The sequence below is a fragment of the Ptychodera flava genome, chromosome 15, assembly GCF_041260155.1.
Source record: "Ptychodera flava strain L36383 chromosome 15, AS_Pfla_20210202, whole genome shotgun sequence".
Classification (NCBI taxonomy): domain Eukaryota; kingdom Metazoa; phylum Hemichordata; class Enteropneusta; family Ptychoderidae; genus Ptychodera; species Ptychodera flava.
The window spans coordinates 695,404-714,906 of NC_091942.1; the positions used below are offsets into that span (position 1 = coordinate 695,404).

General features: G+C 36.6%; 1 protein-coding gene across 1 annotated transcript in view; it reads right to left on the bottom strand.

Annotated features, from left to right (window-relative positions):
- LOC139150884 (uncharacterized) overlaps nucleotides 1-19,503 on the bottom strand; it is a 124,804-nt gene that overhangs the window by 42,809 nt on the left and 62,492 nt on the right. The gene's annotated exons all lie outside the window — the stretch shown is intronic.

Consider the following 19,503-nt stretch of genomic DNA (forward strand, 5'->3'; position numbering starts at 1 on the left):
AAATTTTGACAGCCCAGTCAACACGGTCAATTCATAGATCTTATAGTTTTTTAAGGCCTATGCTTAAATTGAAGAACTGCAGAACTTCACATTTTAGCTGGTGGTCAAATTTTAGAGCTAACTTGAAATTTTGTCTGACGAAATAGGAATGGTCTATTTAATATCAGGATTTCCCTTCAGTTTTAACTACATGCTTTCACCTTGATATGATCTGTGTTGGGCAATTCACATTGTGGCAATGCTTGGGTGACTGATCAGACAAGCAGTCCCTTAGATTTGAGAGCCATTATACAGTACATTATGAGCCAGCTAGATCACAGTTCATTAATTCAATGAGCACCATAAGTATTCACTGGATACAATCTGCATAATTTCTGATACAAAATGATTGGTTGTCATGAGCTAATACTTGTAGCATCACTCACTATACTTATGAAGACAGGACCAGTAAATCTTTTGCGAGACCACCAAGTTAGCAATTTCACAGGTCTGAAAGGATAGCAAGTTTTTTTAACTGTGTCTACCCCAGCATCATGTTTACTACAGTAATAAGTCACTTTAGGACAGTAAGTCTATGTCAACATTGACACAAGATTATATCGTAAACTGACTTGCAGGAAGAGCATGTGGATGATATTTCAAAATAAAAACACAAGGAAAAAGATGCCATCATAGGGCATTTAATCCAATATGATTGTACTATGGTCATACTAAAATGAAAATATAAACCAAAACCATTGCTATCAAAGTACTTGTGTGCATACCGGTATGTTTGTAACTTCACACTTTTTTGGATGAATACAATGTTTCATGCACAGCTTGAATAGCAAAGTTACTGAATTTATTGCTAAGGATTCTGGCCAAGTGAAGCTTGATCGTTTGTTAATCATCCACCAGAAGCATGCTTTCAAATCTGGATGGGACGCACCTCAATCTGTGTATCATTGACATTTTGAAACATATTCCCCATTATCAGTATCCTGTTCGAATTGTAAATGCCACCACTTCCTGAGCACACATGGACACTTATAGACATGTATACATGTACACTAATGACAACACAAGCACCCTATGCTGTAAATACAGCACTGGAATGGAATTTGCCATATGTAAAACACCTGGAGTAAAAATACATTGAAAAGCGCAACTAAAGTGATCACCTGAAGATATGACCACCTCAATAGCTTTCAGAACATTCTTTATAAATCGAGTATTACATGGTATTATTCATACATGTACATCGTCATTTTTTAGATTCTACTTGTACTGTAAAAAAAAAAGGTGTGAGATTCTGAAAATTAGGTTGTGGACTTTTACTTCTTTGAAAAACATTTGCTCAAGGATTTGAGGAAATTGCATATCTTCTCAGTAGACTTTAACAGTTTGCTCAAGTTTAGAAAATCAGGGCATAATATCTACTTGACACAATTCAAAAAGACGTCAAATTACACATTACTTCAGCTTGCCAAACACTGGCTGTTGTAGGATACAAAATGCTTGCCGTATTTGCTGTGTAAATTGTTTCAGTTGATACATCCATGTCTTAGGATAACTGGAAATGTCACGAATTGGTGTTATTTTCACTGTTCATGCAATATTCAATGATTTGCTCTCTGTAACATGTCATTAAAGTCTGATTTTCAGCTGTACAGTGATATTTTCAAGAAGAGTCTCATATCTTGTCTTCTTGATTTCAATTCACTAACAAAATAGCAGTGGCATGTCTCTACATCAGAATGCCTGCTTGACATGTTAGTGAAATACTTCCTGTTCAAAACTAGAACACCACCCAAAATTATTAAAAACTCACAGCTTGTCAGGCCATTGAAAACAAAAAAACATTTCATACAGGGCAAGTCAAGCCAATTAATAAGAAACCAATTCAAAAATGTTCATGAGTGGCTGACTATTAAAGGACAATGTATTTCTATGCTTTTTGTACATTTTAAATGACCTTATTAAGAAAATGGGGCCCGGGGGCACCGACGTCCTTTGTACCTCCTTACTGTTTATTAATTGCCATAAATGTGAAATTGGCAAAATGTCAAATTGTTTTGACATAAATGAAAGTTATTTGAACTGGTTGGTTACCGCTCCAGCATAAGTTCAAGTGTGGATTGTAAGTATCAACAACCTTGATATGAACCATTGACTAAAAAACATTTGCTTGTTACACTCACCACACTTGTACTTAGTATTTGGAGTGTATACCTATCTACAATACAATGATAAAAAGTTTGGACTCTGTAGGTCAACAGTGCATCTTTAATGTATGAGACTAAATAAGCTTACCCCTCAAGTATGTATAGGCCAAAAACAATATTTAATTTTGAATTATGTAGTGCAGGAAAGGACATACAATCAGGGTTAGCGGTAGGATTTTCAAGTTAGTAGCCACACTTACTCAGTGTGGCTAATTGGTCCTAATTTTATTAGCCACACGCAACTTTCATTAGCCACACAGTAGACATGATGTTTAAGTAAACTAATTAAAACATTTGTAAAAACACATTCAGAGACACACAAGACCTTATAAACATTTTTCAAGAACAGACAAATCATCATTATGTGATTTGGGAAAATTGTTTGAACTCAGACCAAAATAAAAATGAAAAAGAGTAAAATATTGATGAACATGTTACATCCTCATCTATATATACTCTTTTGTTGTTGATTTTGCCAAACCTGTATTGCACTTTATGATCAAGATCCCCAATGGGGATAGGATTTCAATAGAGGCTTACTTCACTTTAATTTATGTGCTCTTACCCTGGTTAAACCCCGATACAGAAAGGTGATGAGCGTATAATAGATCATTACAGTTAATAAAATTACTTTTCCGATCAGAAAAACTATTGAAAAGGTGTTACAACAATGGGACATTGAAGTTCCCGCGACAGCATCGCTAGGAAAATGCCACGTTTTACCTTCATGAATCTGTGTCCCTCCGTACCCCCGTTACCTAAATAGAATAGTCCCACTCCGCACATCCGCCATTGTTTATTCTCACTCAAGGCCACGATGAGACGTTGGTTTTCCTTCTCTAAATATGCAATTTCATTTGTTTGACGCTATTATCAGTTCATCAGTGAAGAGTTTTTACCGATTACTATTACAACTTTCACTGCTACGTCGTTGTTTTCACAAGATGTAGACCGTTTGATATTGCAATGTCGACTTGCTTTTATCATGTGCAGTCAATGCACATGCCATGCCAGCTGGTTTTATGGTTCACACAATGCTGTCGATCGACAGCATACACGACGTCTTTGTTTCACGTTTACTTTTCACAAGTTATGATTAATGTGGAAATTTCACTAAAATATCGCTGATCCAGGGATTTTGTAATCAGTTTGATTTGATACTGCGATATGAAATATTGTGTCAATAAAGCTCAGCACTACCTCCATGATCTCAGTATCAGCGTGATCGGAAGGCCAGTTCATGGAGATCGCGAGAATGTAATTGTAATATTTTGTCTTCCTTTACAATTTCAAGTAAGCGCTTTAAATAAAGAGTTTTTTATTTTGTCTTTAGCATATATTTGGACTGCTTAGTTTTATCAATTTCGACGAAATCAGCTGTCGCCACGCTTTTGAGATCGTGGCGATTGCCGATGGGTTTTGTTCGCCACAACAAGCATAGTGATGTTGACAACTACATGCATGCCAGTGCACGATTTCAAAGTAGCCAGGAGGAAATTCTAATGGTCTTTTAGTGGAAATATAGGTATTAAACGACAGTGAAACAAACAACATTAGTTATCGTGACCTTGCTAAAGTGCAATCTCGGATCATGTATGATCTGATGATCATGCCAAATTACCATGTCGGATTATGCCGTGATTCTGAAGTGCGCGTACTTCGGTCAACATAAAACTTTAAAAGCACACACTTTAGCGATCGAAGTCAAAAATGATGTCAAAATCAATGCACAACTGTCGAAATTACCCAAAATAAGCAACAGAAAACTAAAAGGAATCGCTGTGTCGAAAGGACAGTACGTTAACATAAAAAGACGCCAGTTTGTTATGACATGGAGGCCGGAGGTAGAAGGACAGAGCATTCCCTCGCTCTCACCCAGCTATTAGTACGGGCCGCCGGTCGGGTTGCCTCGCTATTAAAAGCAATGGATTCGCCGGTACTGGGGAGTACCGAGTACGGAGCCTCGGAGGCCATCATTCTTCAGTCTATCGAAGGAGCGTTTCGTGCCAAAAAATACATGACAGCAATCAAATATACGCTAAAACCTTTAAAACGTCAAAATTCGCAACTGACCGAGAAACATGAAGGCCTCGGGTTTTTTTTTTCAAAGTCCTCGAAAACAACGCTAACTTGTTATGTGCGCATGCGCAATTAAGGGAGACCCATTTGATTTCGGGGGGGTATGCAGGAAGTGGGTATGGGAACTTTTTTTGTTAGAGAGACAGCATTTTTTGATTTCTACAGTCAGACCTGCATCAATTTTTTTTTTCAAATGGAGTAGCAGTGCAATTTTCAAATTTAAGCCAGTGTTTCACATATCACAGGATGTTTTTATTTATTCATTTTACATTCCAACAATGACAAACAAAATGGAAAGTCTATTATATATACAACTTTAAATTATAGAACACTTTTTTAGCAAATCAACTGTGATCAGTACTATACCTGCTTTTCTTTAAAACAGTCAATTCCTTTTATGTTCTCAGGGGAGATGTTATCTTTTGTGGTCAGAGAAACAAGGCTCACACATTGTATTTCATTATATTTGTTGTTCCTCAATTTTCATTGTCAACTTGTAATCTTTCTAACATAAACATATTTATATTGAGAGAATAATGTATTGGTTTTAACACTAGTTTATTGACTCCTATCTTGTGTTTTAAATTTTCACGATTTACAGAAGTCAAATAGTCCCATCTAGATATGCCTATACCATTGAGATATTGCAACAGAAATCCTGAAACATGATTTCTTGGGTCAGAAAGGGAAGAAAAACATCGAGTGCACCGAGGTGTAAAGTAGTGAATGCTTATATCATAAGTGCTGGAAGAAAAACATAAGAATTACTTGTGGTAAAAACATTTGCGTGCCTTTGGCAGCATGCCAGCAAAGAATACATGAGAATGAAGTTTCCAAAATTTTGCTCATTTCAACAGCATTGTGACAATTCCTTTTTTATTTCTGTCTGTTATGAGAATATTTTTTTCTCAAGCCATTACAGGCTTAATTTTTTTCTTTTATTTCACCTGGTGACAATTTTTTTTCCTCGAAATCCTCTATACCCCCCCCCCCCAGAAATCAAGTGGTTCTCCCCTAAGTGAGCCCCTGACCTATACGGGCCAGTGGATTACTTCCTCAGTAGAACTGATATGCCTGCCAGTACCGGTGTTTATCGCCTACGGAGGCCATCATTCTTCAGTCGATCAAAGGCGCCTTTCGTACCAAAAAATACACGACAGCTGCAAAAGTGCATCACTGTCAACTTTACCAAAAATGTGCCCATACCGAGAAACAAGATGGCGTCCGTTTCGATTCTTCAACTCAGATTTTGTCCTACAGTTGTGCGCATGCGCAGACGGTAGCTTTAGCGAAAGTGAGGCAAAATCAAGTAAATATAAAATAAAAATGGATAAAAATATTGTTTAAAAATAATGTGAGGCATGTATCACCAAATCTTGAACATTTCTGACGGTATTTCAACTATACGAACACCCATGCCAAACATCACAATAATCAAATCAGTGGTTTTGAGGAAAAAGTGAAAATAGTGGTTATCAGAAAAAAGCTAAAAAAGTGACTTTAAAATGATTCAATCAAAAAAGAAAAAAGACCGTTTGAGATACATGCCCAAGTGACCACCAGACCAAATTTCAGAAAAAGTTACTGAAGCGTTTCTGAGATACCTGCGTCCACAGCATACGGCCCACTGTATGCAACAACAGAGGCCGCGTCATCACATTAGTACTTTGGGCCTTTGGCCAAAGGACTAATAAATGATGTCTGGCTCTTTGAGGTGTTCATAGGACAGACAATTTTGCATTTTCTTTTTTTGTTGTAATGAGCTGGATGCAAAAAAATTTGCTGGAATGCTTTTGAAACAAACAGTGGTTTTAAATATTACAATGTTCTAGACACTGATAAAGTCTGCCTAGACATGATAACGGGACAGAGAAGTGGGCAAGAATTAATTTGTAAATGCCCACGAACAAACAATGAGAAAATGAGGTCAAGGGTCACTATGTAGAGCATATTATTATTTTATTTTATTTTATTAAACCTTGTTTAAGGAGGGTAGCCTGGTAAGCTTCAGTAAAGATGCTTATCTTCCCCAGGGCCCTCAGATGAACATACAAACTGATACAAAGCAGAACAACAAGAAACATGACAAACAAGTCATTGACAATGACATAGTCCCCACTTGAAATAGTGGAGTATTAGTCTTGATGGGGCAGGTAAATATGGTCTTTAAGAAGTATCACTGGAGTGTATATGTTAAGATCTATGGGCACATAGGTCTATGTTGTTTTTCCCAATTTGAAACACATGAGGCATGTCTAAGTTATGGTTCTAAATCGGGAAAATAGATCAGAACTCTAGCTGTATTGGCCAGCCAAGAAATACATATGTGGATAATAAATGATGTCCAAGATGTGACATCTTAAGGTCTAATATCCTATCAAAATTGGAGGGTATAGAACTTGTGGTTACTGAGTTATGCATATATATGTATAATCAAGGTAACATGTCATCAAGGTCACGTGACATTTTGAAAAAAAAATACCGCAATTATACGGTGTCGCTCAAATTTGATCAGAATTGGTACATACCAAAGATCAACAATAAGTGTTATTTCTATCTGTTCAGTGCAGGAAAATTATGCATTGGTTTTATGACAATTTCTGCACAGTACAACCAGAAAAACAACAAGAAATACAACCAGAATACAACAAGAAATATTTAAACCAGAAAATTAAGAATGACAAAAGTAAATAAGGTCTGAAACTTTAGGTACTGAAGGTCAACTTTAGCAACATGCATAGCAGGAGAATCTTTCTACCATGGATGTACAAAAATAGACATCCATATGGTTTTAGCAGATCTGTTAATATGTCACAGTTCATAAACAATGACAGGAAATGACAAATTAGCTGTTTCAGTTACTGCTATCACTCCCAAACATAATAGGTACCCTGCATACAAATACGTTAAAATATTGCTAATTAATCCCTATATGCCAAAAATCAGACATCTAGCTCGATTCGCTTGCCTAGAGTTAGATATGTGCATAATCAATGAGGTAAAGCGTGTGATGTCATAAGGTCGCCCATCCTACTAAATATAAAGGACATAGCACTTGTGGTTACTTATTTATTGAAAAATACATATATTTTAGGTAAAAGGTCATAGAGGTCACATGACATTTGATCAAAAAATTTCTATTCTATAGTTATCCCTATATATGAAAAATCAGACATCCAGCTCTATTTGCTTGCTCAGAATTAGATATGTGCATAATTAATGAGGTACAGTATGTGGCATCATAAGGTCTTCCATCATACCAAATATGAAGGGTGTACCACTTGTGGTTACTGAGTTATGGATTAATATGTATATTTCAGGTCAAAGGTCATTGAGGTCACGTGACATCTTGTCAAAAAAATTGTATTGCTAAGTTATCCCTATATACCAAAAATCAGACCTCTAGCTCTATTGGCTTGCTCAAAATTAGATATGCGTATAATTAATGAGGTACAATATGTAGCGTCATAAGGTGTCCCATCATACCACACATGAGGGGTGTAGCACTTGTGGTTACTGAGTTATGGACAAATATGTATATTTGAGGTCAAAGGTCACCGAGGTCACATGACAATTTGTCAAAAAAAATTGTATTGCTAAGTTATCCCTATATACCAAAAATCAGACCTCTAGCTATTGGCTTGCTCAAAATTAGATATGCGTCTAATTAATGAGGTACAATATGTGGCGTCATAAGGTGTCCCATCATACCATATATGAAGGGTGTAGTACTTGTGGTTACTGAGTCATGGACAAATATGTATATTTGAGATCAAAGGTCACCGAGGTCACGTGACATTTTGTCAAAATATCTGAGATATCATCGTGAATGGAGGGACATGACCCAATCTATAAGCCCCCTGGACTTCATCTGTGGGGCTAAAAACTGTGTCACCTCATCCTTTTTGCTATATGAATATGATGAGAAACTAAATTTTTATTTTACTTGGCCTTATACATGGGAGTCTATGGACTGCCTTATACATGGGAGTCTATGGACTGCCTTATACATGGGATTCTATGGACTGCCTTGTACATGGGAGTCTATGGACTGCCTTATACATGGGAGTCTATGGACTGCCTTATACATGGGAGTCTATGGCAGCTGCCTTATACATGAGAGTCTATGGAGGTGGAAACTAAAAAGTCCTCTAACACGGCCAAATTTGATCGCATTGTTAAACAAATCGATGTGCATCTGTATGGGGTAGGGTACTATCCTTGTGCAAAGTTTGAAAGAAATTGACCAGGGCATGTCTGAGATATCTGCGTGAAAGGACGGACGGACGGACGGAAGACGGACGGACGGACATGACCCAATCTATAAGTCCCCCCGGACGACTAACAAAGCTAGCACAATACAATGCACAGAAAAAAGTGGCCAGGAGTGAACCTGCACACAAGAGAAAATAAATGCACAATCACATTACACGACAAAAACAATTTGACAAGAAAACTAAAACTCACAAACACAAAAATTATTCCCAATAAGCTTTAAGGTAAGTAGTTTTAAAACTGCTCAATGAGTTACTAGATCTTATATTTAAATTACATTATTCCACTGATTGGCACTATTTACTGTAAACCCTTTTCTATAATAATCCCTATTTGTTGCAGAAACCACAAACAATTTTTGCTTCTTAGATCTTGTAACTCTTTTATAATCAATTTTGGTAAAAAGACTTGTCATATATTGCGGTGCAAAATTATCTAAACATTTAAAAACCATACAAACATTCTTATCAACTATTCTATCTGGTAATGGCATTATATGCACTGTTTTAAATAAATGCTCGGTCGAAGCATTATACCTTGCATCACACGTCACTCTGATAGCGCGTTTCTGAATCTTATGTAACTGTTTCATAAACGGTGATGCTCCCCATAAATGACAACAGTAATCCATGTGTGGTAAAATGTAGCTATTATAAAAAAGTTTTCTTATATTCATAGGTAAAAACTGTCTTATTCTCTTGAGCAAAGCAATATTACTATTTACTTTTTTAAAAATCTTGTCACAGTGCTGCTTCCATGACAGATTTTCATCGACAAGCGTACCAAGAATCTTTTCACAGTGTATTGCTTGCAATTCCGTTTCACCAAGATTACAGTCTAAAGTTTGTTTATTCAAATGACTACATTTCTGTTGCGTTGTTACAATCATTGTCTTTGTCTTGTCACAATTAATGGCCATTCTATTATTCTTACACCAATTATGAACATTATTTAAGTCAGAGTTCAAAGTTGTCTCAATTTCTTGAATACATTTTGCACTGGTAGTTATGGTTGAATCATCTGCGTACATGTCAATGTTATTATCAATATAAAGTGGCAAATCATTTATGTAAATGATGAACAATAAAGGCCCAAGTATACTACCTTGGGGAACATCAGTCAAAATATGTTACTTTGTAGAGTAAAAATTTCTAAATTGAACCAATTGCATGCCCACCAAAGAGATGTACCATCGCACCTGGAAATTGATAATTTTCTAACAATACACGATGATCAACCAGATCAAAAGCCTTCTTAAGATCCAAAAACACTACTCCATTAATATTTCACTATTCCATTAATATTTCCATTCTCAAGAGCTTTTAGCCACATGTTGCTAAGTTTAATCGAGGCTGTTTCGCACGAATGATGCTCTCTAAATCCTGATTGAGAATTGTTCAATAGCGGCTTGATATGCTTGTACAACTGAATGTGCACATGCTTTTCAATAATTTTGGAGACAATTGGTAGTATTGAAACTGGTCTTTAATTACAAGGTCTTGTTTTGAACCAGCCTTGAACAAGGGAACAACTTGAGCTACTTTCCATTGATAAGGAAATATACCAGATTTTATACTAAGATTGAAAATTTTGCATAGTGAGGGGGCAATGATAGTAGCAGATAATTTAAGCATTTTAGCACTCAGATTGTCTAATCCAGTTGCCTTGTTATTGCACAATTCCTTCAAACACCTAGTTACAAATTCTGGTTTCATATATGTTATTTCAAAATTATTCACTTGATGCAAGTGTTGATGTACATGATGATTTATCATTCATACTTTGATTATTTATATTATCAGAAGAGACGTAATTCTTTGAAACATTTACAAAAAGTCATCAAATGCATTTGCAATGGTCTCAGGGTCAGTAAGTTCTGTGTTGTTTACTTTTAATATGGTTGACTGCGAAGAACTTTTTACACCTGTTAACTCTCTTAAATACTTTAAAGCTTATCAGTGTTGTGTTTGTTTTCTTCTATAAGTGTTTTGTAATAATCTTTCTTTGATGATTTGATAAGCTTATTCACCCTATTTCGCCACATCTTATACTCATCATACTTCTTTAGAGACTTAAGTGGCGTTCTCACTGCAACATTTTCGTGGCCCAGCACCGCCCCTAATCCGAGTCCGACTCAGAAAAGTAAATGAGAACAGTTCCCAACGCCCTTGGGCCACTGTTAATTTAGGACAGAGTTGAGGGGTGGACCTGAGTCCGAGCTCGGACTTAACTTCAGCACTTGAGTCCGTGTGAACGCATCAAAAATTAACAACGGCGAAAAACGCCCCCAAGCGGCGACTTTTAGGCATATTTTGAATGTGACCTACAACCTTTTTTTCAGTTGCCGCTGTGAGTTCAATCATGTAATAAAGGGAAAGCGGCTCGACACATCGCCTAAGCTGTATTTTTCGTTTTCTGTGTTCATGTTCGATTTTGTGTGTTTAGCTATTGGTGTAGATATAAGCCATGGTGAGACGTAGCCGTAATAGGGCTGTCAAATGACAGCGTGATCCTTTGACTTAACCATTCGAAAACAGTGTGTGGTCTCTTCCTCAGTCACTTTTTAGTACTTGCTTGCCTCGGGTTTTTCTTGCACTGTTTGTGACATGAAACTTGTCAGTGTTTTGTTCTTCCAGTAAGGAGGCTAGAATACTTATATTTGGGTCAGTTTGTTGTGTCCATGGGCTCTCTACTACCTTGGTGTGTTTCATTTTGTTTGGTCTTTTCTGTAAGATTGTGTACTTGTGCATTTATTTATGAGTGTGTCGCCAATGTTTGGATTTCTTTTGTTTGCGATGATCGGTTCCATCGTGAATAAATTCTTTAGTGTTTGGTCTTTTTCTACTTCTTCCCAGTTCTTCAGGATGATGTCTGTTGTTTTGATACGTGGGCTATATGTGGGCGAAAATATCACTTTTTCAGTGTTGTTGTTGTGTGTTTGTTTGTGATTTAAATGTGTTCTTCGTGTTGCGTAATCTGTTTCCGCATTGATGTTCGATATTTCTTGTTGTGAATTTCCTCGTTGTAGTAATTTTTCATTAAATGTTTTGACTTTGTTGTTAAAGTCCTCTTCGTTGTTGCGTGTCCTTATGTACCTTAATGTTTCGCCTTTGATAAGGCCCTTGAAGGTTGATTTTGGATGACATGATTCCCTGTGAAAGAACTCGAACGTATCTGTTGGTTTTGTGTGCGTTCTAGTGTCCAGTATGTTTTCGTTGTTGTATCATTGACATTTATAAATAACAAGATATGTTATTTCGTGTGAAGAACTTTCATATGAAAATTTGAAAGTAGGATGCATTTTGTTAATTATTGTTGTGAATTCGTGGAGTTCCTGTTCTGTTCCAATAAAAATTAGGAAAATATCGTCTTTGAATCTACACCACAGTGATATTTTTGTTGTGTGTTCACGTATAATTTTCAGTTCTAATTCATGAAACGTGATGTCCGCGAAAAGCCGATGCATTTTCGATTTGTGGATTTACATTCAACACTTCTAGACCGTCAAAATGGTCATGAAGACGACAGGGAAGTCGTCTAGAACGCATATTTAGGAGTAGAAACTGGAGACGTGTTCTCGACGTCCGCCATCTTAATTTGTTGATGTTGATGTCTAATATGACCGTAGAGGGCGTTAAGGTCGGCGTCAGTTTCAAAACCAAAGGTGTAAACTTACGTGTGTGGACGCTCACAGTATTCTCGGGCTAATCCCTTGTATTTGCAAAGCTTCCACAAAGACCCTGCAACGCCCAAAAAACTCAGAGTCAGAACAAGACTCATAACGCCAAAGTCCCCTACAAAAGGAGGATTATGGTAAGACGATGCAAATGTGAAAAAGCCACGCTGTGGGTAAGATGCAATTGATTTGCTCCGAGATTTCCAGAAATTTGACGTGTGAATGGCGTTAATTTCCGTCCAATCTCATACATGACACCTGTGAATGTATAGCGACTGCCTTTATGTCGAAAAAACGTTGAAAAACATTGTTATTTAATACAGAGAACGCATATTATCACAAAGCGTGGTTCCAGAACGTCCATTTGACTTCTGTTCTAAATGTTAATGTATGCTGCCAATCATGATTACTAAAATTCAAATTGCGGCCTGGGCGATCTTGATCCCTGCTGAGCACGACTAAAAAAGCTTACTGTTTTATCACTAAAATCACCGTTATATACCTAAACATACGCCTACACAGCCATATTCAGCGTACACGATTAGACCATGGAGGTAGGAAGAGAGTCTCTTTCTACCTCCATGATAAGACACATGTAATGAACACACAAGAAACAGCATTCTCTTTTTGGAGTGATTGGTGGTCCTGAAAAGAACTGTTTTGTATGTGGTCCTGTAAAAGTTATGAACATTGAGAGTCATGTCGTTTGGAAGGCAATCAAAATTTAATTTCTTCCTTCAATCATCGAAACTGAATCTTTTCTCTCACATTTTGAGGAATTACCTTGGCATTGATACAAGTTTGGTCATTGCTTATATCAGTTGTTTCAATTCAGTTTAGCTGAGTGGACTTGAAATTTCAGCGTCAATCACATCGTTACCACTGTTACTGGCTATGTCAACGTTGCGTTGTTTGATAGATCATCCACACTCATCGACGCAACCGCGGTCCTGGACAGCTATCCTGGGGGACTCATCAGCCTCATTAACTTTCTTTACCAATGTATTTCAAAATACTTGGCTGACCATTTACTACAGATTACTAGTAGTTTCCTTTTGTTGAAGTTTTCCAGCTTACATATCGTGAAAAGCAGCGTATATGGTATTCAAATATGCATGCTCATCTATGGAACTACGAACTTTTCCACTGCGTCTCAGTCCCATGCATTTGCATATTACGAACGGTAATCGATGTTTTCCGAGGTTACCTATCGGAGGTAACTGGATATGCAGCCTGCGCTTACTATACTTAGGGTCATGCCGTTCAGGTCATACCAAGCCCTAACTGGGGATCGTAACATTTTAGATCAGTTTTACTCAAATTTTCTTCACCCTTTTCTGTGATTTGTTTCAAAATACCTAAACTTACACTGAAAATACGAATGGGTGAAGATTTGTTTTTCAAATTCACAAGGTCTTTTTGCATGTCTTCTTGTTATTTTTTCCCAGCAAGCTGCGTGTAACCTGGCGTTTTTACCAGTGACCGGCTATTGTCTACATAACTGCCTACAAAAAAAGCCATAAAACTACAAACAGTGGAAGGCGATTGCTTACAATCACAATCTGCTGCTGTCCTTAGAGACTATAATTTATTTGCTAGATTTCCCCCTTATTGTTTATGTCTAGTGTGCGCGCATGTACCAAGCATGAGACACTCAGGGCTGCATTTGAACTCAATACAGTGCCCGAGGAAATTCTCTTCTGAAATAAGTCAAGACTTTCATTTTGTATCTTCCTTCCAAAGCTCGTAATATGTCCATTTCGATGACTGGCTTCCATCACAGCGCCTTCATATTCAAATCACCCACTGCTGTTGTGTGAAAGTAGCCGTTCCATGTTCGAAAGCCAGGGTTGAAAACCAGCTCCCCTTGGAAATCGCAACAGAATGCACACATCTACTTAGATGCAAAAAAATTAGCAGAAACTCAGAGATGTATTGAAAGGCATGCATCGTTGCTGTTTTATTGAGTAAACTGCATGAGAGAAATTCGTCTTTGAATGCGGCGATACATTGTACTTGCGCGGCCATTATGTTTCATTGCATACCACAGCTGCCAACGCTGTCAATCGAACCACAAATGACTGTGATTTGAATTCAGTAAATTTTCGATGGGATTCAAACTCACAACGTACGGCATCCAGTCACCTAGCGAAGACATCACACTTGAGGAAGGTCTGTGGTGGGCCAGACCACAGCCCCTTGGCCACTCCACAAACCCTAGTTATAAGCTAGGCTCGAATTGTGTGAACCCTGCACACTTCCGTAATACTCACGCAAAGGTGATAATCAGTAGGCCCTGGTGTAACAGATAGTTTATGTTTCTCTGATAAGCCAAAGACTAAGCAAGTGTTTAACCATCCCGCCCAGTGTTTGCCAACAACCCACGTCACTACCACGTTGCCTATTGTGTGCCCACGGCGCTGGACTTCGCCCTTTAACCTTGTCACGCTGTCGAATGGCCTGAACAATATCTTCTGTGAGCCATTCAGGTTGCACCGCCCTTTTCTCTTTCCAAGGGGCGTGCTTGTCTAAAACATCCTGGTATAATTTACACCAAGCATCTAGACTATAGTTTGGGTCACCATAAATATCCAACACAGACCATGGTATTCCCTCTAAATCTACAAAGAAATTTGCCAGCTCAAAATTCTTGTAACATCTATATATAATAGTAAGATTATTATGTTTCCTAACTATATTAATTGGGTAGTGGTCACTAAAACCATAGGGTTTAACATTTACACACCGTACGTTATTGACATTATTGACATATATGTGATCAAGTAATGTCCTAGATGTTTCCGTAACCCTTGTTGGCTGTGTTTATTATTGAGTAAATTGAAAAGAAATGATCAAATCCTCCCATTGTGGATGTTTATCTATACCATGCATTAAATCGATGTTAAAATCCCCTAAAATATAAATTTCTTTTGCTTCGCTATCGGCTTTTTCTAATTGCTTTTCAAAAAATGGCATCCACCAGTTTAAATTGTGATATTGGGGTCTACATACCACCACAATGAGTAAACCTTTTGTTCTTGGGCAAACTACTTCTCATGACCAAGAAAGAACTTTTCACCCAGTGCGTATATTTTGCTTTTGATCTCTGCCTGGCATACTAATCACCAGATATGAACTGAAAATGCTCACGTTTCATTATATATTGTATTATATGTAAATTTGAACCTTTGCCACACGTTTGCAACTTCACTGAAAGTAATATGATCAGTATAATGAACAATATTCACCGCCGATTAATTCTAAAAGTTCATGAAGTATACAAATATGTAATTAGCTGAAATAAAAATATTACAGTTCTTTGACTTCTGTCATTGTATCACCACTTTATATAGCAAGTGTAATTACCTTTGGCCAAGTCCTTCAAGTCATATATGCCGAACTGTGAAAGCTCATTAGATATGCAAATTATAAATTAGCTGACATGAAAATGTAAAATGACTTTCTATATTGTTTTAACCTGGTATAATCATCAATGTACATAGCAGTTTTGCTAACTTTGATCAAGTAAATCCCAGTATATATCAGTAATTAGACAAGCGACCTAGCGGCCGATATACCTCCGCTGTGTTTATGTAGAGAATAACTATTTTTGACACGTGTTGATGAAGAAGGTGGAAATCTTTGATAGCTCATTTCAGGATGGCCTGACTAAAAATGGCAAAATTAGCTGCAAAAATACAAAATTGGTGATTTCATCATACTTATCGGATCATCCGTATGAACCTGTCAACCAAAGATATCTGATGAGTAGTTTTTTGAGAATAAAATTTTCTGACCAAATATGGCAACATTTCCCCCCCCCCCCCAAAAAAAAAAAAAAAATTGCAGATTTCATCATTATTTCAAAAGATCAAATTAAGTTCATCCATAGAAACCTGTATACCGAATTTCAAAGCTGTTAGACCAGTACTTTTTGAGAAACACATTTTTGACCAAAAATGGAAAAAACTTGCCCCAAAAATTCAAAATTGCAGATTTCATCATAATTCCCATAAATATTATTAAGTTCATCTATAGAAACCTGTAGACCAAATTTCAAAGCTATCATATGAGTAGTTTTGAAAATACACATTTTTTGACCAAAAATGGCAAAAATTGCCCCAAAAATACAAAATTACAGATTTCATCAGAAATTCAATATATATTACTAAGCTCATCTGTAGATACCTGTATACCAAATTTCAAAGCTATCAGACCAGTACTTTTGGAGGAACACATTTTTTGACCAAAAATGGCAAAAATTGCCCCAAAATTACAAAATTGCAGATTTCATCATAATTTCAATAAATATAATTGATGTGATCTGTAGGAACCTGTATAACAAGTTGCAACGCTATCAGATGAGTAGTTTTGGAAATACACATTTTTTGACCAAAAATGGCAAAAATTGCCCAAAAAACACAAAATTGCAGATTTCACCATAATTTCAAAAAACATCATTCAGTTTATCTGTAGGAACCTGTATACCAAATTTCAAAGCTATCAGATGAGTAGTTTTGAAAATACACATTTTTTGACTAAAAATGGCAAATATTGCCCCAAAAATACAAATTTTCAGATTTCATCAGAAATTCAATATATATTACTTAGTTTATCTATAGAAACCTGTATACCAAATTTCAAAACTATCAGACCAGTACTTTTTCAGAAATACATTTTTTGACCAAAAATGGCAAAAATTGCCTTAAAAATGCAAATTTGCATATTTCTGCACAATTTGCACAAATGTGAAATAGATCATCCCTAGGGACATATGTACCAAATACCAAAGCTATCTGACTAGCAGTTTTGAAGAAGAGATTTTACAGATTTTTTAACCTAAAATGACAAAAATTGCCTTAAAAATACAAATATGCAAATTTCACCACGATTTGAACAAATCTGACTGAAGTCACCCTAAGTAAACTGCATATCAAATTTCAAAGCAATCGGACAAGCGGTTTCAGAGAAGAAGATTTTTTTACCAAAAACACCAAAAAATGCCTCAAAAATACAAAATTTGCAAATTTCACCACGATTTGAACATACTTAAGTGAGGTCGCTCCAAGTGAACTGCATGTAAATTTCAAAGCGATTGGACTTGCGGTTCCAGAGGAGAAGGCAATTGTTGACGGACGACGACAGAAAATCAACCTATTTGATAAGCTCCGCGTCGCTGACAGCGGAGCTAAAAAGATCATTGAATATGCAAATTAGGAATTGGCTGAAGAAAAAGTGCTTAATGACTTTCAATAATGTTGTATCATAGTATCTTTAATGTATATAGCAAGGTTCATCAACTTTGGTCCGGTCAATTCAGATATATATCCCTAATTAGCAAAGTTCATTAAATATGTAAATTAGGAATTGGCTGAAGTAAATAAAAATGCTTAATGACTCTTCAATAATGTTGTATCATAGTATCTTAAGTATATGTAGCAAGTTTTGTCAACTTTGGTCAAGTCTATTCAGATATATATCCCTAATTAGGAAAGTTCATTTAATATGCAAATTAGGAATTGGCTGAAGAGAAAATGCTTAATGACTTTCAATAATATTTTATTATAGTGTCATTAATGTACATAGCAAGTTTCATCAATTTTGATCAAGTCAGTTCAGATATATATCCCTAATTATGAAAATTCATTTAATATGCAAATTAGGAATTGGCTGAAGTAAAAATATCTTTTGACTTTCAATAATGTTATATGAAAGTATCTTTGATGTATATAGCAAGTTTCAACAACTACAATCAAGTTAATTCAGATATATCCCTAATTAGGAAAGTTCATTAAATATGCAAATTCGGAATTGGCTGCAGTAAAAATGCTTAATGACTTTCAAGAATGTTGTATCATAGTAGCTTCAATACATGTAGGAAGTTTCATCAACTTTAGTCCAGTCAATTCAAATATATATCCCTTATAAGCAAAGTTCATTAAATATGCAAATTCGGAATTGGCTGCAGTAAAAATGCTTGATGACTTTCAAGAATGTTAAATTATAGTATCTTCAATATACATACCAAGTTTGGTCAACTTTGATCAAGTCAAATCAGATATATATCCCTAATTAGGAAAGTTCATTAAATATGCAAACTAGCAATTATCTTTCATGTCTCCCCTTTATGGTTCCCACTACTGATACATTTTGGTGTGATCAACATTTGTAGCAAATCTCGTCAAATTGTGTGCAGTTGTTTTTAATGTATATCCATTTTTTTCTAAATCATTAATTACGCAAATGAGCAAAAAGTATACAAGCCACAGCCACCAAAAACTAATCAGTTCTTGCCATTTGCTAACTGAATCTATTTACCAGATTTGATTCTGATCTGATCAGCCGTTTTTGAGATATCGGACCAACAGACAGACAGACAGACAGACAGACAGACACATGGACACACAGACAGAAAGACAGACAGACAGACAGACATCGCTACGACATATGCTCATGTATGTGAACACGTGAGCAAAGAACCCAACCCTTTATGAAATTGGCAGGATTGGTAGGTCTGAGACTGAACAGTTCAAAGAAAGCTTGAAATAAACCAACATATTTTCTATTAGTTTATTACTTCGGCTAGTGTGATTACACTATGGTACATGGAGAGAGCTTCCTTCCACATAATTTTGTCAATACACCGGTAGTTTTGTTTGAGTCATTGTGTTAATTGGAAACTTGGCATGTGCAGAAATACCGTAAAACATTTCTCTTAGCTGGTACATGTATTTGGACCCGGATCACAAAAAAACAGCACTGGAGTGATTTCACAAATAAACAGCACTGAAGTGGTGGTATAGCATATTGGTGGTATAGCATAGCAATGGTATGGCAAAGTGGTAGAATGGCATAATGGTGGTATTGCACAGCAGTGGTATGGCATGATAATGGTGGTATGGCACAGTAATGGTATGGAACAGTGGTGGTATAGCAGAGCAGTGGTATGGCACAGTGGCAGTATGGCATAGTAGTGGTAAGGCACAGTGGTGATATGGCATAGTGGTGGTAAGACATAATGGTGGTATGGCACAGGGGGTGGTATGGCATAGCAGTGGCATGGCACAGTGGTGGTATGACACAGTGGTGGTATGACACAGTGGTAGTATAGCACAGTGGTGGTATGACACAGTGGTACCGGTGCTATGACACAATGGTGATATGGCACAGCGTTGGTAAGGTATAGCGGTGGTATGGCATTGTGGTGGTATGGCATAGTGCTTGCCATATGTCCTAATAAGCCAATTCTAAACAAAATTTGACAAAGTT